Source organism: Tyto alba, unplaced genomic scaffold (assembly GCF_018691265.1).
Source record: "Tyto alba isolate M040663 unplaced genomic scaffold, T.alba_DEE_v4.0 Super-Scaffold_3, whole genome shotgun sequence".
Classification (NCBI taxonomy): Eukaryota; Metazoa; Chordata; class Aves; order Strigiformes; family Tytonidae; genus Tyto; species Tyto alba.
The window spans coordinates 9,240,542-9,258,213 of record NW_024881304.1 but is presented as its reverse complement, the minus strand read 5'-3'; the positions used below and the strand labels follow the sequence as shown (position 1 = coordinate 9,258,213).

Sequence of the window (17,672 nt, the reverse complement as noted above, 5' to 3'; positions counted from 1 at the left end):
TCAGTTGATCACAGTTCACGAGCTTTCTGCACATTTCTGTCTTAGGAACTGTATGTGTTTGAAATGAGTAGAGCCTTGATGCCTTTTGGCAAGACGCCTAAGGCAAAGGCCTCAGGAGAGAAATCTGCCATTTCCCAGGGTGATACAAGTGGACAGGCATCCCCTTGATTCAACATTTATTTCCTATTTGTGAAAAGGCCAAGGGAGCTGGCCACTACAAGGGGGAAAGGAAGAGCTGTAGGGTCCAACACAGTTGCAAGCAGTGTACTTGAAGAAACATCTTACAAGAGGAAACAGTAGGCAGCCGAGTACTTCAATAAGGAAGCCCTCCACAGAAAAACAAGGCAAATACCATTGCAGAATAATCTTTTAATATAGGTTGCTTCTTCAGATCTGCGCTAGCCTGAATGCTCAGATGCAGTGAGAGAAAATGCTATATGATGGGGAGCAGGAAGAGGCTATGTATAAAGGACATTCTCCTCTCGGCTAAAAAAAGCTGTGGTTTCAGCACTGTTTTGCCTTTCTTCTGCTGTGTTGTTTCCCAGCTGAGAGAAATCCCATCAGCCCAGTGCACAGTGTCTGATCAGTCTGTCCTGCCTGCTGTCCCTGGCAGGGGGCTTTCTGGAGACTGCTCAAAGGGTAAGGGACAAAAGCAAAAGGGGCACTAAAAACGTGCCTGCCAAGGCTTGGGTGCCAGCATGTTTGTTCACCTGAGCTAAACAGAACAAGTGGGGAGGCAGGAAGAGAAACTTTCACAAAGTTTCTTAAACCAGCTTTACTAGGATACAGTAAAACAGAGTAGGGTCATGGGTGAGGGGAGACTGAACAAGTTAGCTAACCAGCAAGACTGCCACGAGAGACAGCAACCTACAACAGATTTTCACAGGGAAACACCTAAGCCAAAACTGTCACCTGCAGAGAAACTGGGAGCTGCCACTGCCTGCACTCTCTCTGTACAATTGCAATGCAACCACAACTACAGTACTATTCTTCCCCCCTGAATCCCTGATCCTTTAAGAGGCCACCATACTCAAAACTATCTTTTCTCTTTTTTGTGGGCCAAGAGTGATGAGGATTTGAAAGTCTGCGTTTCAGCAGCTAAAGTAACTGCTGTGAGAATGTTACTGGATATTTTGACAAGAACAGGTGGGAAGAGCCTTCCAACTTCTTGAAAAGGTAGCTTTGTACAAAGGCAATCTGGTGCAGAGCTGCAGGGACAGAATAAATGGAAGTCCCACTGCTGTGGTGGACATTCCTGAGGCTGTTGGTGTGGGAAAGAGGATAAAGGTGGCTGCTGCTTTACCTGTAGTCACTCTGGAAACAAGCCAGAGACCTACAAAAATTCTGGTGGTGTCTCAAAGAATGGTTTCTAGGAGAAATATTTTTTTCATGAGGATATTCTTGACTATCTTGACTATAGATTGAATAACTTCTTTGTTCCAGGCTACAGCTTTAAAAAAAAAAAAAAAAAGCCTTCCTGCTACTGCTTTGCCATTCAAGACATTGTCATTGTCACCTTTCAGATGTGTAAGCATAAGAGACAGCAGCAGCTGAGCTGTGGTAATTAGGAGGGAGAGATGTGCAGGCTTTGTCTCACATCTTTCTGTTAAGATGCAGTTTACACTTTGGCAGGTTTAACAGTCCCCAGTGAAAATAAGCCATCTGCATCTACTCCAGTAGACCATCCTTATTTCTGAACCCTTCAAATAGTTCGGGAAAAATCAGCATTGCCTCCCTGCTTTTTATCAGGCCCAAATGCAGTCACAAAACCATTAAATCTCTCACTGTAATAACACAACACTGGCTCTAGACCTGTTTGCAAGACATGTACTTCAAAAAAAATATGTCCCATGTTATTCAAGCTTCCACCAAGTTCAAAGTTACACTGCTTTCTGTACTTGCAGCAGGGAAGCTAAGGAGGATGGGACCAACCTCATTCAATTCTATTCAGAAGCACCCTTCCTGAGGAAAGCCAATAACTTTCGGAGAGTCTCTGCAGACTTTGCTCCACTGCTTTGCACGCTGAAGAATGGCTGGCTGGTAATCCTCTTTTCACTCAGAGAGCACAGACCCAAAGGTTTTCATCCCTGTGAGCTCAGAAATTTCCATTTCCATTTGAGAGAGACATTTTCCTGGCAGTTCTCAAAAGATACATTTGTAAAATAGGAAACAACCTCAAGGAATGCTAAAGCAAAGGAAGAAAGCTGTACGTGGACAGTCTTTCTACCTCAGCCAGGAAAGGAAATTCCTTCTCAGCACTGATGCCCCATAAACACAACCTACTCTGCAACTACCAAATACTTGATCAACACAAAGTGACCATCTTTCACCCTACCTTCTACAAACGCCCAATATTTTCCTACATGTTGGTTTCAGATCAGCTGGGGCAACAGCCACTAGAATCTCAGAAGAAAAAGTCCAGAAACACGAATTTGTGTGTGCGTGTCAGACAAGAAAGGAAAATAAAGGGTGCATGTCAGACGGCTAGGGCAGATTATGGAGATGTGAAGGTATTCCAGTGAACTCGCTACAGGGAAGACACACTTGTGTCAGTGTTTTTTAAGGTTGTACTCTATAGACTTCTGTTGTCTGCAAAGGTAATTAAAAAAGCAAATCTATTGCCATATCTCTAAAGGAAAATGTTTAGAAGTCTGAAAATCCAAAGAGGTTGAAACTTGCTTCTTTCAAGTGCAAAACATTCAGATGGCCCAAAGCCAAGTCCCAGAAAAAAGCCCTAGTCAGTAGCTCAGGAATGCCAGCTCTTAACACAAACCAAAAGCATACAAACCCTCTGGTCGGGCAATTCACAGTCCCATCTCCCACCAAAAACTCACTTAAAATTGCACTATTAAAATTGCAGTTATCATCCATCTCCTTCATTCTATGCCAGGGAAGCCTAACCGAAGTCTCACTTTGACACTCTCCGAAGTAGTCAGCCCAGTGAGCTATTTTTCTTACCTTGCTTTGGGGAATTCCTGCTTTGCGTCTCTGTAAAGAGAAAAAATAAGGCTTCACGAAGCATCAGGAGGGATCCCTTCCATCACTCCCAGCTCCTTAGCAAAGGCATTCCTGAGGCTCACTGTGCCCTAATAAATCAACACAAGCACTCCAGGTTTCCCCGGCAGCTGGAAGCTGGAATTCTGCAGTGAAGGCAAACACCTCCCCAGCTAAAGCAAACACAGTCAGGGAGCCCCTGCTGAGCGCCCACAGCTACTGTCAAAAGAGGGATGGAGGGAGAAGGTGGGGATCATAAGGCATCTGGCTGACAAAAGGCAATCCAACTTAAAGACAGAAGATGGCCTTGAGTCTGGCCCTGACCTAGGCATTCCTCTGTGGAGGCATGTGCTTGCCAAAACGTTTTATCAGTGCAAACCCACGAAACTTAATTTTTAGAGCAATTACCATCTTGCCCCGATAATGATGGTAGTTTTGCCTTTAAGAGCATTTAATTTAGCATTTAGGAGACTCATGTAAAAGATCGTGCAAAAATACAGAACAAAAATAGCCTAGTCTTAAAGAGCTTACAGCTTAACTCTAAAATAAACGAAGACAAAGGGAACAGTACTGGTCAGTATGAGCAGCAGTCAGCCCAGCAGAACAAGATGACTGCTGTTTCCAGGGGTAAAGGGAGGTGTTTGTTGTTTTGTGGGGTTTTTTTGTTTTTTTTCTCCTTTTTAAGCTATTTAACAGAAAAGACCTGATGAAGTATTTTAGAAAAGAATTATTAGGTGGGTTGGCATACATTTACAGGCCAACCACCTCTCACACAGAAACCATACCAGTATTTTTCAAAAGCAGCACAAGGAAACAACAGAGGCTAATGTTACCAGACAATCAGCAGCAAGAGTCCAACTTTCAACACTAACATTTGCTAGATTGCATACAAAAAAAATAGATGGGCTATTTCAATACCTCATTTTCAGTTGCACTTGGTGAGTAAGGGAAGGGAGTAGCCAAGGCAGGGCTGAAACAGCAACAGTAAAACAAAAGCAAAAGAGTTGGCTGTCTCAAATATTCTTACAACAGGCACAAAACCATCAATACCTTCAAAATAAATCTCATTTACTAACACAAAAGCATCTTCCTCAGACACACACCAAAAGCTGGAGTAAACTCCCAGATTTCAACACCTTCCACTCCCAATAGTTATGCCCTCCCTCAGGGACATCCTTCAGTGCACGGATGGGAGGTAGCGCAGGGTAAGCATGAATAAATCCCACTTAGGTCAAATCTGATCTGTACCACAAAACCAAGACTTCAGCTTCCATGGCACTATTTGAAGCCCTCACTTTGAGACCACTGTAAGGCATATTTCCCTCAGCAGTCCCTTGAAGACCCACCAGATCCCAGTCTATAAGCAAATACCACCTTTCAGGGAAATCCTGGTCTATCTACACGTGGTTAATTGAGACACACACATGCCAGGCAGCTAACAAGTGCATGGCAGTGGTGGAAAGCCAGCAGACCCATCAGTACGTGAGTGCTAGGAGCTCCCCACCACAAATCCTCCCGCCAGTCCCCAATAACCAAACTCACAGATTGCTGCGTGAGATTCAGCCTGCAGAGCTGTGTGCTGTTTGGGAAGACCCTGAGTGGCAGCAGGGCACTTTGAAGCCCTGGGTCTCAAGAAAGGAATCACATATGAATGTGTTGGGTGAAGGACTTGTACATATGTATACGTACGTGGAGAGAGACAGACACAAAGGAGGGCGGGGGGGGGTGTGTGTTTGGGGAGAGACAGTGAGACTTGTCTCCAGCCCTTCTGCTTATTTTGACCTTTCAGTTAAAGATTCTCCAAAAAGGCACCGTTCAGCCTCAAGACTGATTAGACGTCTTGGGAAAAACAGAGCACAAAGCGTCACACATGAATGAGCACAGAGCCATAATACGATCTTGATATTCCCACCCATCCATATGGCCAAAAAAAGCGAAGTTCTTCAGTGCAAACATTGGCAGCAGCAATATGAAACTAATGTGTTAATTAGCAGACTTCACAATCCAGCACAGGACAGAGATTGCTGATGTTGGCTATTATATAGTCAATCAGAAGCCAAACAGAACAAATACCACGTTAGTTAACCCATTCTGAACAAAGGTAATAATCTGCTAATTGCAGGTTTCTGGAGTGAGCAGACCAAGGTCTGTTTTCCAAACCTCTTCTCTCAGGGATATCTTAAAATGTATTTGGTGTGGCAAGCTCTCCATCACTCACAACTCTTCTCAACTTAGATGTTCAGCTTAAATTCAGGAAAGCCCACTGCCTTGCTATACACATCAGACTAAATGAGCTCAATGATTTGTCTGGCCTTATAAAACAGTAAATTAGTTTTCAGCAGGTAAATAATCACAGGCTAAACTACAATGTTCATCAGATTTACTTATATGGTATTTCCACACTGAATGCAAGAGAAGATTAATTTCAATTACTTTCATTACTTAAATGCAACTGGAATTTAACACAGTTCCTCAGTATAACAAGGGTTTACACACCAATTGCTTAATAAAACTCTACTTTCCTAGAAAGTTTAATCAGTAAAATAAGTACCACATGATAGGTCAGATAGAAATCTTTTTTATATTTCTCACAATATTTCCTTTACCATTATGCTGATCGTTCTCTCAGAGGAGACATCTGAAGTACAAGTCTCCAGTTAACACTCCTGTCATGATTAAGATTACATCCAGGACGTACCACTTACATAGCATAAAATATTTAGACATAAACAAAGCTTGGGAGGAAAAAAAAAAAAACAGGGATGAGGAACACAACAGCATTAGTCTTGGGGTTATTTCTAAAGCACAGAAAAACAGAAATCAATTGCAGCAGGACTAGTCAGTCACATAATTTAAGGTAAAACCACGCTGATTTCCTGCCTAACACACAGGCGCTGTTCCATTTTATCCACTCACACCTCCACAAAACCCATTAAGTGGTTCTGTGAAATGTAGTGGTTTATGGCATCTAGACTAGAGGCCTTTGGAGGTCAAAATCTAAGTTCACTACTCTCCTAGTAGTTTGCTCCAATGGCTCCATCATTCTTTCTGGCAGCAAGGCCAATCTAATTTCTTATTTGTTTGCCTTTATGCCTTGAGCCATTAAATCCTTCTCTGCTGGATTAAAGAGTAGTTCCTCAGAGTCAATTATGCACATGCTTTAACCAAGTCACCTCTCAATAGCTTTTCTGGCAGTCAACAGATCAGTCCTGTCAGTCTCTCATGACAAGACACCTTCCTGAGTTCCTGAACAACTTACAACTTTTTTTTTTTTTTTTGGTAAATAGCAATTTGATTCACTCCCAACCTCCCCCCATCCCCCTTCTTCAGGGTCACAGCTTAGGTGAAGCACACAATCGGTGAACAGTCAGCATCTCTGGCACACAGAAGTCTATACTTGTCTGTATCAGATGGATGTTAGTTCACTAGACTCGTTTTACAGCATAAATGGAGGAGCTACGGAAATCACACTGCAAAGATTATATCCATTAGCTAACAGCCAATTATCTGACTCTACTGAGTGTAAGAAGCTCATATCTTTCTTAGTCAGCATTTAATCATTTCTCCAAAAGCTCTAAGTAAAACTTCGCTACCTGATCCCCATCCTACCAAAGATTTATGTACTATTCAGAATCTTCAAGCAAGAAAATCCCAACAGACCTGTCATTTCCAGACATAGTTTTGAATTTGCTCTCAGCATTGCCTGCTTCTCTCCTGAATCAACATTAGCAGTGGCTTTAGATTTTTTTCCAGAATACCAATGAACTATTGAACACTACATAGTACTGATGCTCGCTGAAGACACCTACTAGGAACACTACTTTCCAAGATATCTCCAGTAACCCATGATTTCAAATGCATCAGATTTTTTTTTTTAATTAAATAATTATGAGGTATGCTGTTGATGTTGGCACAGTTCAATTATTCATACCATCGTACAGCTCCAAGTCAAACATCCTAAGAAACACATTACGTGAACACAGTCACCTGCTGCCATGTATTCACGTGTTTCTTTCCAGCTGCTCTTTCTTACTATTAACACAACCAGACACTTCAGAGGTATATTTCCTCTGAAGTATATCAAAACCAATAACTACCCATCTCAAATCTCCCTAAAGACCCAAGTTATTCAAGATCACTGCACGAAAAGCATTAATCCTTTGCAGGTGTTAACCATGCACTCCATATCATGAGGACTAATACCTCCTACTACTTCTGTTATAGCAGGAGGCCCATTGAACTTCCACCTCCTACCAGAATTTCCATTTAGTGACAGTTCCCATTTTGTCTTATATGTCAAACGCACATCCAAGTTTGCAAAGAGTACAAGGCAGAGAGCTTATGCTCTGTGTGCAGGCAGGAGCACAGGCCAAAGTTTGGGTGCAGATCATGATAGCAGGAAGGGCTCTGCCCATCATAACACTCAGAAGAAAATAATACCAAGGCAACAGTGTAAAATGAGACAGGTAGCTTTAATCCCTACCTTAGTATTTTCAAAACAAGAAACTTTCTTGCCACTGTGAACCCCCCCAGTCCAGCTACCCAGGAATAGTAATACCTGTCTGTCTATCAGGGACGCTATCTTCCTGGATGGGATGCTCATCATAGCTCCAAGTAGCAGGAACTTGCAGCCTATAGAAAACTGGTGTCAGGAAAGTCTGCTCATATTTATGCATGACCGCTCAAGTGAACTGCGTGACTGCTTTTGTTGATCTGCTCTCAGCGATCTGTTCTTTCAGTAGGACCACCAGGAGGAAGCCATGCTGGGACTGGGCAAGAGAAAAAAAAATAACCCTGTGGACATAGCGAATGGGACAGAAAATCCCCCTACAAATTTTGTGAGTTTATTTGCAGTGATGCTCTGCATTGACTTTCCCCAGCAGTTTTTCAGGACACCTTCACACAAAGCCCAAGCCACACCACTAAATGACATTTAGTCATTTTGACTAAATCCACTTTAGAAATTGATTAGACCATTGATTTATTTCATAGCTTAGATAGAGACAAAGTGACCTTTCTATCCCACAAAAAACAAAGGGAATTAGACGTGTAAACAGAGTCTTCATTTTAAAGGAAGTGTTTTGCTCCCTTAGAAGTCCTGTAATAATTTTTTTTTCCTTGCAGCTCTTAAAAGATCAATTCTCCTTCCTTCACTTCAGCTTTTCACCTTTGTTTAAAACAGGCCAAAGGGACTAGATTTCTCAGAGAATATACAGAACAACAGCCTGAAGACAAACACAAGATACAGATCTTCCTATAGGTCACTGAGTTGTAAAGAAATCACTACCAATTTGCAGAATAACAGTTCGATTTCAGTCAAATAAAGCAGCATCACAGAGGACAGTTCCCAATAGAGATAGCAGTTTCATAAGCACAAAAAGTTTAAGGGTTTCTCTATACAGAAAATAATTTTCTGAGATGTACTCTTCATTACAGAGTGGAGTAACAAGAACCATTTCCCTTGTGAATCACTGCATGCATACGATTTCTACCTGTTTAAAATAAACACATTTAATTTGGGGCAAAGTTCCATCATTAGGACCTTGTGCCTTCTGGTACTTCCTACATGGTGCACTTGGGGATGTAGATTACAATCCTAGAGCTGAACAGCCAGGAGTCATTTGTGTTTTGATGATCCAACAGGCTCTGTCAGCCTACAGAGAACATGGATCCTGTAACTGTCACTGCAGTACCTATTACGATCCAATGGCTTTCAAACATTCAGGAGGTAATTCAGGCAAAGGAAAAGAATGAAGCCTCAGAACTGCAAGTGCAGGCCATTCTCCTGTAACAGTTTTGCTCAGTGCAGCAGCATCCTGGGCCTTGCATGCTGCTGCTAACCACCTGTGCCAGACACAGATGCAAACCTTTGATCAGCAACAGAACATCAAAGTGCAAAACTACTTAACCAGAAATGTTCAAGTTTCTTGAGGCTGCATGAGTAGAATGTCAGCATATAAATTGCTCCCAGCAGGACACCCATCACTGTCATCATCTGGAAGGTAAACACTAGTTAGATGTTATTTTTCTGTAAGTAGTGAGTCTGGCATTCACAGATCCACTGCAAGAGCTGTTGCTAGAGCAGGTCTGTGAGGGTGGGATGCTGTAGATGTATTTGAATGGTTGGCTCCAAATTAACATGAGTCAGTGATACTGACATTCTACTCTTTACAACCTTTATTCACAGACTTCAACAGAGACAGGTCTCCACAGTGTTGTGAAGCCTAGTTATGCATTATGGAACAGTGGCCAGTATCAGTATGGGTCATTAAGGAAAGCTTCATGATGCCATCACCCTGTATGTACAGGCCTCAGTACCACAATGAAACAGAACAATTATTTGCAAAACCATTGATGGCATGCAGACCTTCTATGTTTTGTGGACAGAAAATGCATTTACAAGGTTCAAGTATCCAGAACACAGTACTGTTACTACAACACATAGGAATAGTTTTAAAATACAAAAAGCAAGAAAGCATAATTGTCAGAACTACCCCAAAAGCCTTTAGATCTGTGGCACTCTGCTGAGCTTGTTACTGAGGCTACTGACACAGGCTTTCACTTCCCCTGCAGACCAGTTCAGTGTTGAGGGGGAAGGGGCCACAGTGACTTGGGCACTACAAGGACAGAGACTTGACTGTCCCAAGCCCAGAAAAAGCCTAACAGGCTAAATGGCTCTTTCATCTGTTCCTGTGCAGCTGCTCATATGGCCACACTGCCAGCACACACAGCCCCCCTACTCCCCATCTCCTGCTGCTGTGATGAGTAACCTTGCAGGTAGCTGCTCTCTGGGTAGTGCAGAGAACAAGAACAGCATTTGCAGGGCAGCTGCTCTACCTTGTTGCTCCTTTTTCTTTAGCTCTACATCACCTGAGCAGTGCTGGGCACAGAGCACAGCCAGACACTCCAGCACTGGGACTACAAATGCCTGTTACGGTGGCCAAGGAGCTTGGCATACTGAGTCACTCGGAGATGGCAATGCCGCAGGGACTGCTCTGCCTTCTTGCCAATTCAAATTTTTCCTGTGCTGCCAAGACGACAAGCTGGTAGCAGGCACCCAGGGACATTCTGTAATTGCGCACGCACCTCTCTAGGCTGTCACACACCTGAAGAACATTTTCTGGTTACAAATACCAAGACAGGAAAAAATCTAGATCAAGGAAACAAAGAAACAGTAAGAGAGTCGGTGCTACCCCTTACAGGGAGAGCAGTCCCCCAGAAGGCATAGGCAGGCAAGGGAACCACACCTCTTCATTGTAGCCATGAGAAAGCTGCACTGACATGCAGGCCAAGCAGCAAAAAAGCACTTGGGATCTTTGCCTTAAATTTCTCTCAACAGTTGCAGGTTGATATGAAATACAATCCAAAATCTGTTTCAGCTAAGCTAAGGATGAAAATATAAATTCACAAATGTCTTTGTCTCCCTAGGCCCTTCAACATTTCTCCAGCCTCATTTCAACAATTTCTCTCAAAATGCTAAACTAGCTAAAAAGAGTTGGCAAATAAACAGAGCCCCCAGTTGCTACTTCTCTATTTTCCACAGTGGCACACATAGCTCCCATGCAATTAATCCAGCTGCACACCCGTTCTACCATTCTCTTGGGCAGAATCATTCAGTAATGGACTGCAATCTGTATGCAAGAAGCGGAGCAGTAAGCAAATAAAGATCAGAACATTGATGGCAATGGGATTCAGAAGTCCAGGTATTGCTTTTGCACTAGAGATCTCCAGCACATACATTGGTTTTGGCTACACTGAAGGTAAAAGACCGCACAGGACAGCTGAGAAGAGCTCATGAGTTTGGTGTGTGGAAGACAGGAGACAGATGATCCCGGAAGAGTTACCAAAATGCTTTCATATACGATAGTTTACTATTAGGTAATTCACTAACAGAATTGCTCTCTCCAGCATTTCAAAAATGTCAGTCTGATGCAAAGAAAATCTTGGGGTCAAAGCTTAAAGCGATGAAGAGAGAGTTGCTTCGAGGACATTAACTCCAAGCTGTCCAAAACCCCACATCAACTTCAGTGATAACATTATTTCTGACAAAGTCTGGTCTGGCAGAAGCATCTCTGAAGCCCTGGCTCCTGTGCTTTAAATTCTTGTTGCCTGAAGGACTTCCAGCTGAGTACAGAGCACTTGCAGGGCACTGTCAGGAGCACATTCTCAAGCATTTGCTTGGCCAGCTGTTCACAGAGGTTGGGATTTCTTTATGGAGATTAGAGCACCCAGAAACTCCTCGCAGTCTCACACAGGAGGATGGGGGCACAGCCACTTGTAAGCAGCTGAGGGATTTGGATTTCAAGAGTGCACAATCTCCAGGAATCAGGGCCAGAGAGGGGAAACAGGCTGTGCTCTGGTTCTTAAGGTAACTGCACAAAACAGGGAGGCCACCTAGTCAAAATGTGAAATTGTGCAGTATAGGAGAACTAAAGGAACAGAGATTGAAACAAAAATAATTTGGAAATAAGCATACATGGACAGAAACCTTAAGCTGAAAACACTACTTTCCATGTAGTAATTTTCAGAACTATTATAATAGGGTAAGATGTCAAATATACCCATTCTATTTATAGAATTACATGCAATTTAGTCAGAAAACTAGTTTCATCAACATAGACAAATGCTTGAATACAATCAGCTTCCCCCACCTGCACAGTCGCAGGCACAACTATTTTCCTGCCACAGGAAAGCTGCAGGGAAGGGTAGGACACAAGAAAGACCGCATTCTCCTCATGGTAATTTCAGCAGCAGTACGAATCCCATCATTGCAACTTAGTTGACAGGCAATAACTACATTATGTTGAGATAAGCTGACACACTTTTTTTTACTGAAACCCTGACACTGCAAAGGCAGCACTGCCTTTAAATTCAGAATTAAGTGCAAAAGAATGAGAATAGTGACAACTTGAAATTCTCTGCACCTGCAGATACAAAGCTTGTTAGCAACAGTAATCCATTTAGTTAATACCTTACAGCTGTGTCTCCCCATGGCTCACCACAGATTCTAGGTGGGTATTTCGAGCAAGTAGTCACACAATTCCTAAACTCCAGTCCCCAATGCAGAACTAGCCCAGCTAAACCACCACCAGGAACAAAGATGAATCCACCTACAGCCCCTGTGACATAGGGACAAAAGACTTTCCACATGAGATAGAAGGGGAACAGATACAAGTAGCAAGATAAAATTACAACGTTCAGATGCTTCAAGAAGGGAAATGAACTATCATTTCCTAAAAGGGAGTAGCTATGAAGTTTCAGGAATTTTGAGAGCAGCAGTGCTGGTGCAGAGCAGAGACTGGGGACACTCAACCCACCATTCCATGCTGTTCCGTAGTTAAACTTCAAAGCCAAAAGCAATGTGAAATCTCACACATTTGACAGGCCCAAGAGAAGTGTTCCTCACAGTATTTGCAGTGTTTATACTGCAAGCAAATAACTGAAGTTCACATGTAATTGAAGTCTGGCATCTGGGAATTTCCTTAGGATCTGCATCACTTCAAGATTCACCTCACATTTTGATCAACATCTAAAATCCTCCCATCAGATCACACTAACACAAGATTATTTCCTACTTCATTCCCCCCCCACCCCCCTTTTTTTTTTTCCTTTGGAGTAGTGGGCAGGATGTGAAAGTGAAATTCTAACACAAAATTCTAACATTAAATCCAGGTTATTATAAATAATTTAAAAATTGATTCAATTCAATCAAGACAATCAAATCCACCTAAACTGACACCATTTGTTTCTGCACCACCCCCCACACCCACCCACACCCCCCCATAAGCATCAGGAAGCAATACTTACTTCTAGTTAACAAAAAGGAGACCTAAATTGCTTCCTACAACCTCAAAATAGCTCAGATGTCTTAGTTACTACTTGGCTAAAAAAAAATATTAGCAGTGAAAACAAGTCCTCAGAATTTATTACTTAAGTAGTTAGGGAGAAAATGCAGAGCCTTAAAGAGATCATACCAAAGCCCTGTGGTTCTTCCATTAGTCAAGGCTGCATGTCAGTACAAGTCAGAACATCCCACTTCATGTTTTCGCACCTTTGCAGCTTAGCAAGTCTGAGCTCCAGCAACTACAATCCAGGCCAGTTTATTAATCAGGGGCACATCTCAGGTATCACTATAGCAAACCACAGCAGGAAGGCTGATCTTGTATGGTTTTAGAGAGCTACACACTTACCAAAAATCCCTCCAAGTGGTTTTTAGAGAGTACCTAGACTCAGCATGACAAGGGGAAAGGTCTTTTGGCTCTCAGCACTGTGCTGGAGTGAAGACTGTGCAACACATGAGATTACTGTTTCCCAACTGAATTAAGCATCTACTCTGCCTCCTGGAACAATGGTATCATGTCACAAGACCATGCACATGCTCCTAATGTCTCAAATGCTTGTCCCTGGAAAACACATGCAAGGATTTTCTAAGAAATGTCTTCCGGCACCAAGACCAAACCAGACAACGCTCAAATAATGATCAATATGAAAGTTCTCTAATGACATCGTCATGACCATCAGATCATCAAAGATGCCTCCATTAATAGGACAAGGAAAATGATACCAGCATGATGAAAGACCAGCTGGCACATTCCCATAAAGGCAAAAGCAGCCCTCCTGTGGTTTTGATGAACAGCAGAAGATGAATCCTTTCAGATACAGTAATCCTGCAATCAGATACTCACGAGAAGCAAAAATAAATGTGAATCAAATCCAGGGCTTTAACAGATTGTGGGGAATGCAAAGGAGTCAGTTGAATGCACCAACTTTCCAGCACTCAGAGCACAAAGATGTTTCAGTGAAGATCCAGGTGAGTGAAAAGGGCATCCGTCCAACTCCTGCTTCCTGAAACTAGCTTGTATCTAGAGGGCTAATTCTTACAAGAAAGCAGGCAGGCTCATGCCTCCTCTGACTGCTACCAGCCTGCACAGCCTGCAAGTTGGGATGAATAAAAATCCTGTCATCTTCCTCCAGGATGCCCTTATGCAAGATTGGGAGGGTTCAGCTCAGAACTTGGCTACAACAGCTGATTTGAAGTTTCAGGGGAAAAAGCCCAACAGCTACAAACAAACAAAAAATAGAACAGATGGAATGGCTGCCAGAGAAGTGGAGAAACTGAAGTCCTTGCAAGTTTGCTTTGACAGGTAGCAGGAAGGACTGAGACAAAGATGACTGCAGAGAAATAATGTGAATCTGACCAATTCAGAGGAAAAGCTTTTGCCACAAAAAGTACTGAGCATTTGTGGGAAACAGCTACTTCACCTTCTTCTAAATTTCCCCTCATCCATTGTTCTCCCTCCCCAGGTGGCACTACAGTATAAAGCACTTCTACTGAAAAGGATACCATCCCTCCACATACCCAACACTGCTGGCTAAATGGACCACTCCAGAAAGCAAACAACAGTAATGGAAAAGAGCAAGTGCAGTTACTTTTGTTTTCCTGTTGGACAGCACTGGATAGCACACACCCCACACAGAGACAACCTGGGTGGGTGCTTTTTCCTTCAGAGCACGCCCAACATACAACGGGCATTGCTTATTTGGCAGGCAGTCTCCCTCCAGGCACACGGGGCCACCTCCAGCAGCAACAGATACTTTCCAGACTTGTTCAGTCCTTGCAGTCTCTGCTGATGCTGCCAGGAAAGCCCAAGCATGCCAGCAGCAGCAACACTCGCAGAAACAACCCTGCTTTACACAAAGACTGGCACCGAAGCGAAGGGAATGGCTCTGTGTGCTCCTTAGAACCTTCTGTCAGCTATTCCCTCTGCCCTTATATGGGAACATCCCGTGGCCCCCGTGGGAATATGATGCTGTTGGTGGATGTGGAAGGTAAAGCAATACCTGAGCTGTCGGCATGAGAGGACAGAATTTTTCTTTTCCAAAAAGCAGAGTCTAGGAACCCGAACTCCTTACAGCACTTACGTGGGAGAAAGCAGAGATTAGAGTGTCAACTGCTGACAGTCTGCACCCACCTTTCTCAAGAGAATTATGCTGGTAATTTTAATCTTATTAAATATTGTTAATCGTATTACTAACCTAACTCTTTTCACATGTTGGAAGAAATTTGAAGAGAAAATTCTGTATATGACCACACTACGCTAAATGCTTGCTAGCCAAATCTCAATTCAGGGCTAGTTCCTGGCTTGCAGATTCCAGCTCTGCTACACACAGGTGTGGATAAGCATGGAAATAGTGTGCTCAGCACCAGATCACCAACAAGTCACCTTCCCCGCCAGATTCTTCTCTATCCATAACCTGCTTGCTTTCTTCTCCTGAGATTCTGCTAGCCATTCCTGGCCTCTCAAAGTGACTCTATTAAAGCCTATGCAATTCCATGCCTGATTTGGAACAATCAAGGAGAAACACCAATTTCCCAATTAGCATGCAAAACCACGTAGCACAACAGCTCAGTGCGTCAGCTTCCTCCTGAATCAGGGCAAATGCCTCCATCACTGGCTTGGCTCCCAACGTCACACAGACACATCATTAATGTAATACTCATCAATTTCTGCATTTTATATGCGAGGCATAACACAGGACTCCTGTGACCTCCGTTCAAAAAGTGAGACCATAAATGAGCAGACCACATTCAGCACTCCGCCTTACACAGAATAAGGCACTTGTTTAGTAAAATACTGACCCCGCTGTTTTACAACACTCAGGATTGTAGCCCCTTCCTTTGTAACTGCAGCAACAGTCCAGATACTCTCTCAAGACTACTCCTGTTCCAGACTGCTGCCCTGAGATAAAGCAGCAGTCATAGAAAGTTTAGATTTGAGAAAAGAAAGATCTCAAATTGCACTGATGTAACAGAAAACACACCTGCTTAGGGGGCCCAAACACTTGCTGCAAACTGCTTAAAAGGAATGCGTTCAAGGTGGAAATGAGATCTCCAGAACAGGACTTAACCACTCAGTTTTAGTACAGACAATAAAATTGATGCTGAGGGGAAAAAGGTGAACACATGGCTTTCCAGAAGGTGTTATATTTATCAGAAAAGCACCTTCTAACATTTTTTTTTTACTGTTGCTGGAAATAGTACTGAACAGATTGATGAAGACAGACAAGTTAGCCTCCCCCAAGTTACTAATTGAAATGAATTTATAAGTTAGCAAAACCAATTTAATTATTAAGCAACTCTGCTTTCTGTAGAAGGCAGTTAGTGCTACCTCTGAGGTTGAAGTTTCAGGCATATGATGATACTGACTTGTATTGCTATTTCTTATAAACATTCCCGGCTTCAGCCATTGTTTACTGCTTCACCATTTACTACCAGCCCTTTAAACTCTGGTAGAGAGCTACCCCCTGAAGACAGTCAAGTCACTTGCCAATCCTTTTGCTAATTAAAAAGTTATCTTGAAGCTCCTCAAATAACATAGCCCCTGAGTAACTTCTGGCTCTTTGCTGCATTAGAAAGTCCTCAGCATCCTTTGAAAGCAGCATCCACATAACACCGTACTCCAGCACCCGCTCCACAAACACACGGCACAGGTGAAAACTCTTTCACAATCCCCTATTTGAGCATTACCGAAAACTCACGCGTCATCTCTTTCCACCTTTCGTACTAGCGGTTTATCCCAACGTGCCCCCTCGCCGCGACTTCCAAAGAGCTTCCCCAGCGCTGCTGTTTGCGGGAACGCAAACCCACACCCCCCCCCCCCCCCGCTATCGCCCTTTCCCGGAGGCTACAGCGGCTCCACCAGCCCCGCCAGGCCCCGCCACCAGCCCGGTGCCAACCCCGCCGCTCCGCTCCAGGAGCCGCCAAGGTCGCGGTGGACACTCCCGGTCCCACTAACCTCCCGGTCCCACTAACCTCCCGGTCCCACTAACCTCCCCGCCGCCCAGCCAGTGGTGCCGGGCTCGCCAGCCCCGCCGCCCCCTCCTCCTCCTCCTCCCCCTCCTCCTCCTCCTCCTCCTCCTCCTCCTCCCAGGCGCGGAGCCGCGGCGGCCGCTGTCCCACCGCTCCGCACCGCCCGGCCGCCCCGGGGTGTGTGCGTGTGTGTGTATGGGGGGGCTGCCCAGCCCACCGGAGCCCCACCAGCTTGCCCGGCCCGGCCCGGCCCCGCCGGTGTTGCGGGGCCGCGCCCATCCCCCCACGCGGAGACAAAGCGCGGCCCCCGGGCGGCACCTGCCGCCGGCCGCTGACCCCCGGCAACGCGCCGCCAGCGCCCCCCGCCCCCCCGTACACACCCCCACACCCACCCACCCACCCAAGACCGGCCGCGGCAGCCCGTGCCCCGCTCCCCGTCCCCACCGCGGCACCTCCGTCCCCGCCGCCCCTCACCTGCCGCCCCGCTCCCCGCCGCCGCGCAGCGCTGCCCGCCCCGAGCCGCGGAGCGCCGGACACGCCCCCCCCTCACCGCCACGCCCCCCGGCCCCAACTCCTCCAATAGTAGCCGGCCGCCCCCCCAGGAGGTCCCGCCCTCTCGGCCGCCCCGTCCCGCTGCGTCCTAGCGGGGGCCGGCAGCGACCCAGCCCCTTCCCCCCCGCACCCCCCCCCCCCCCCCCCCCGGCCTCCGCTCTCCCTGTCGCCTCGGAACAACGAGCCCCCGCCTTTAACGAGCCACCCCGACGCCGTTGCCGTGCGAGGCCTGGCGGAGAACCTCGCTGTGGCAGAGGTTCTGGATGCTACTGCCAAAAAAAAAAAAAAAAAAAAAAAAAAAAAGTCATGGCTGCCA

General features: G+C 44.9%; 1 protein-coding gene across 1 annotated transcript in view; it reads right to left on the bottom strand.

The window, feature by feature from the left end:
- Positions 1-17,319, bottom strand: part of PLXNB1 (plexin B1) — an 82,011-nt gene extending 64,692 nt beyond the window's left edge. Inside the window, exon 1 of the mRNA XM_032994897.2 lies at positions 17,279-17,319. The gene's annotated coding sequence lies outside the window, so the exon portion shown is untranslated. The remainder of the gene's footprint in view (positions 1-17,278) is intronic.
- Between the last annotated feature and the right edge of the window lie 353 nt (positions 17,320-17,672).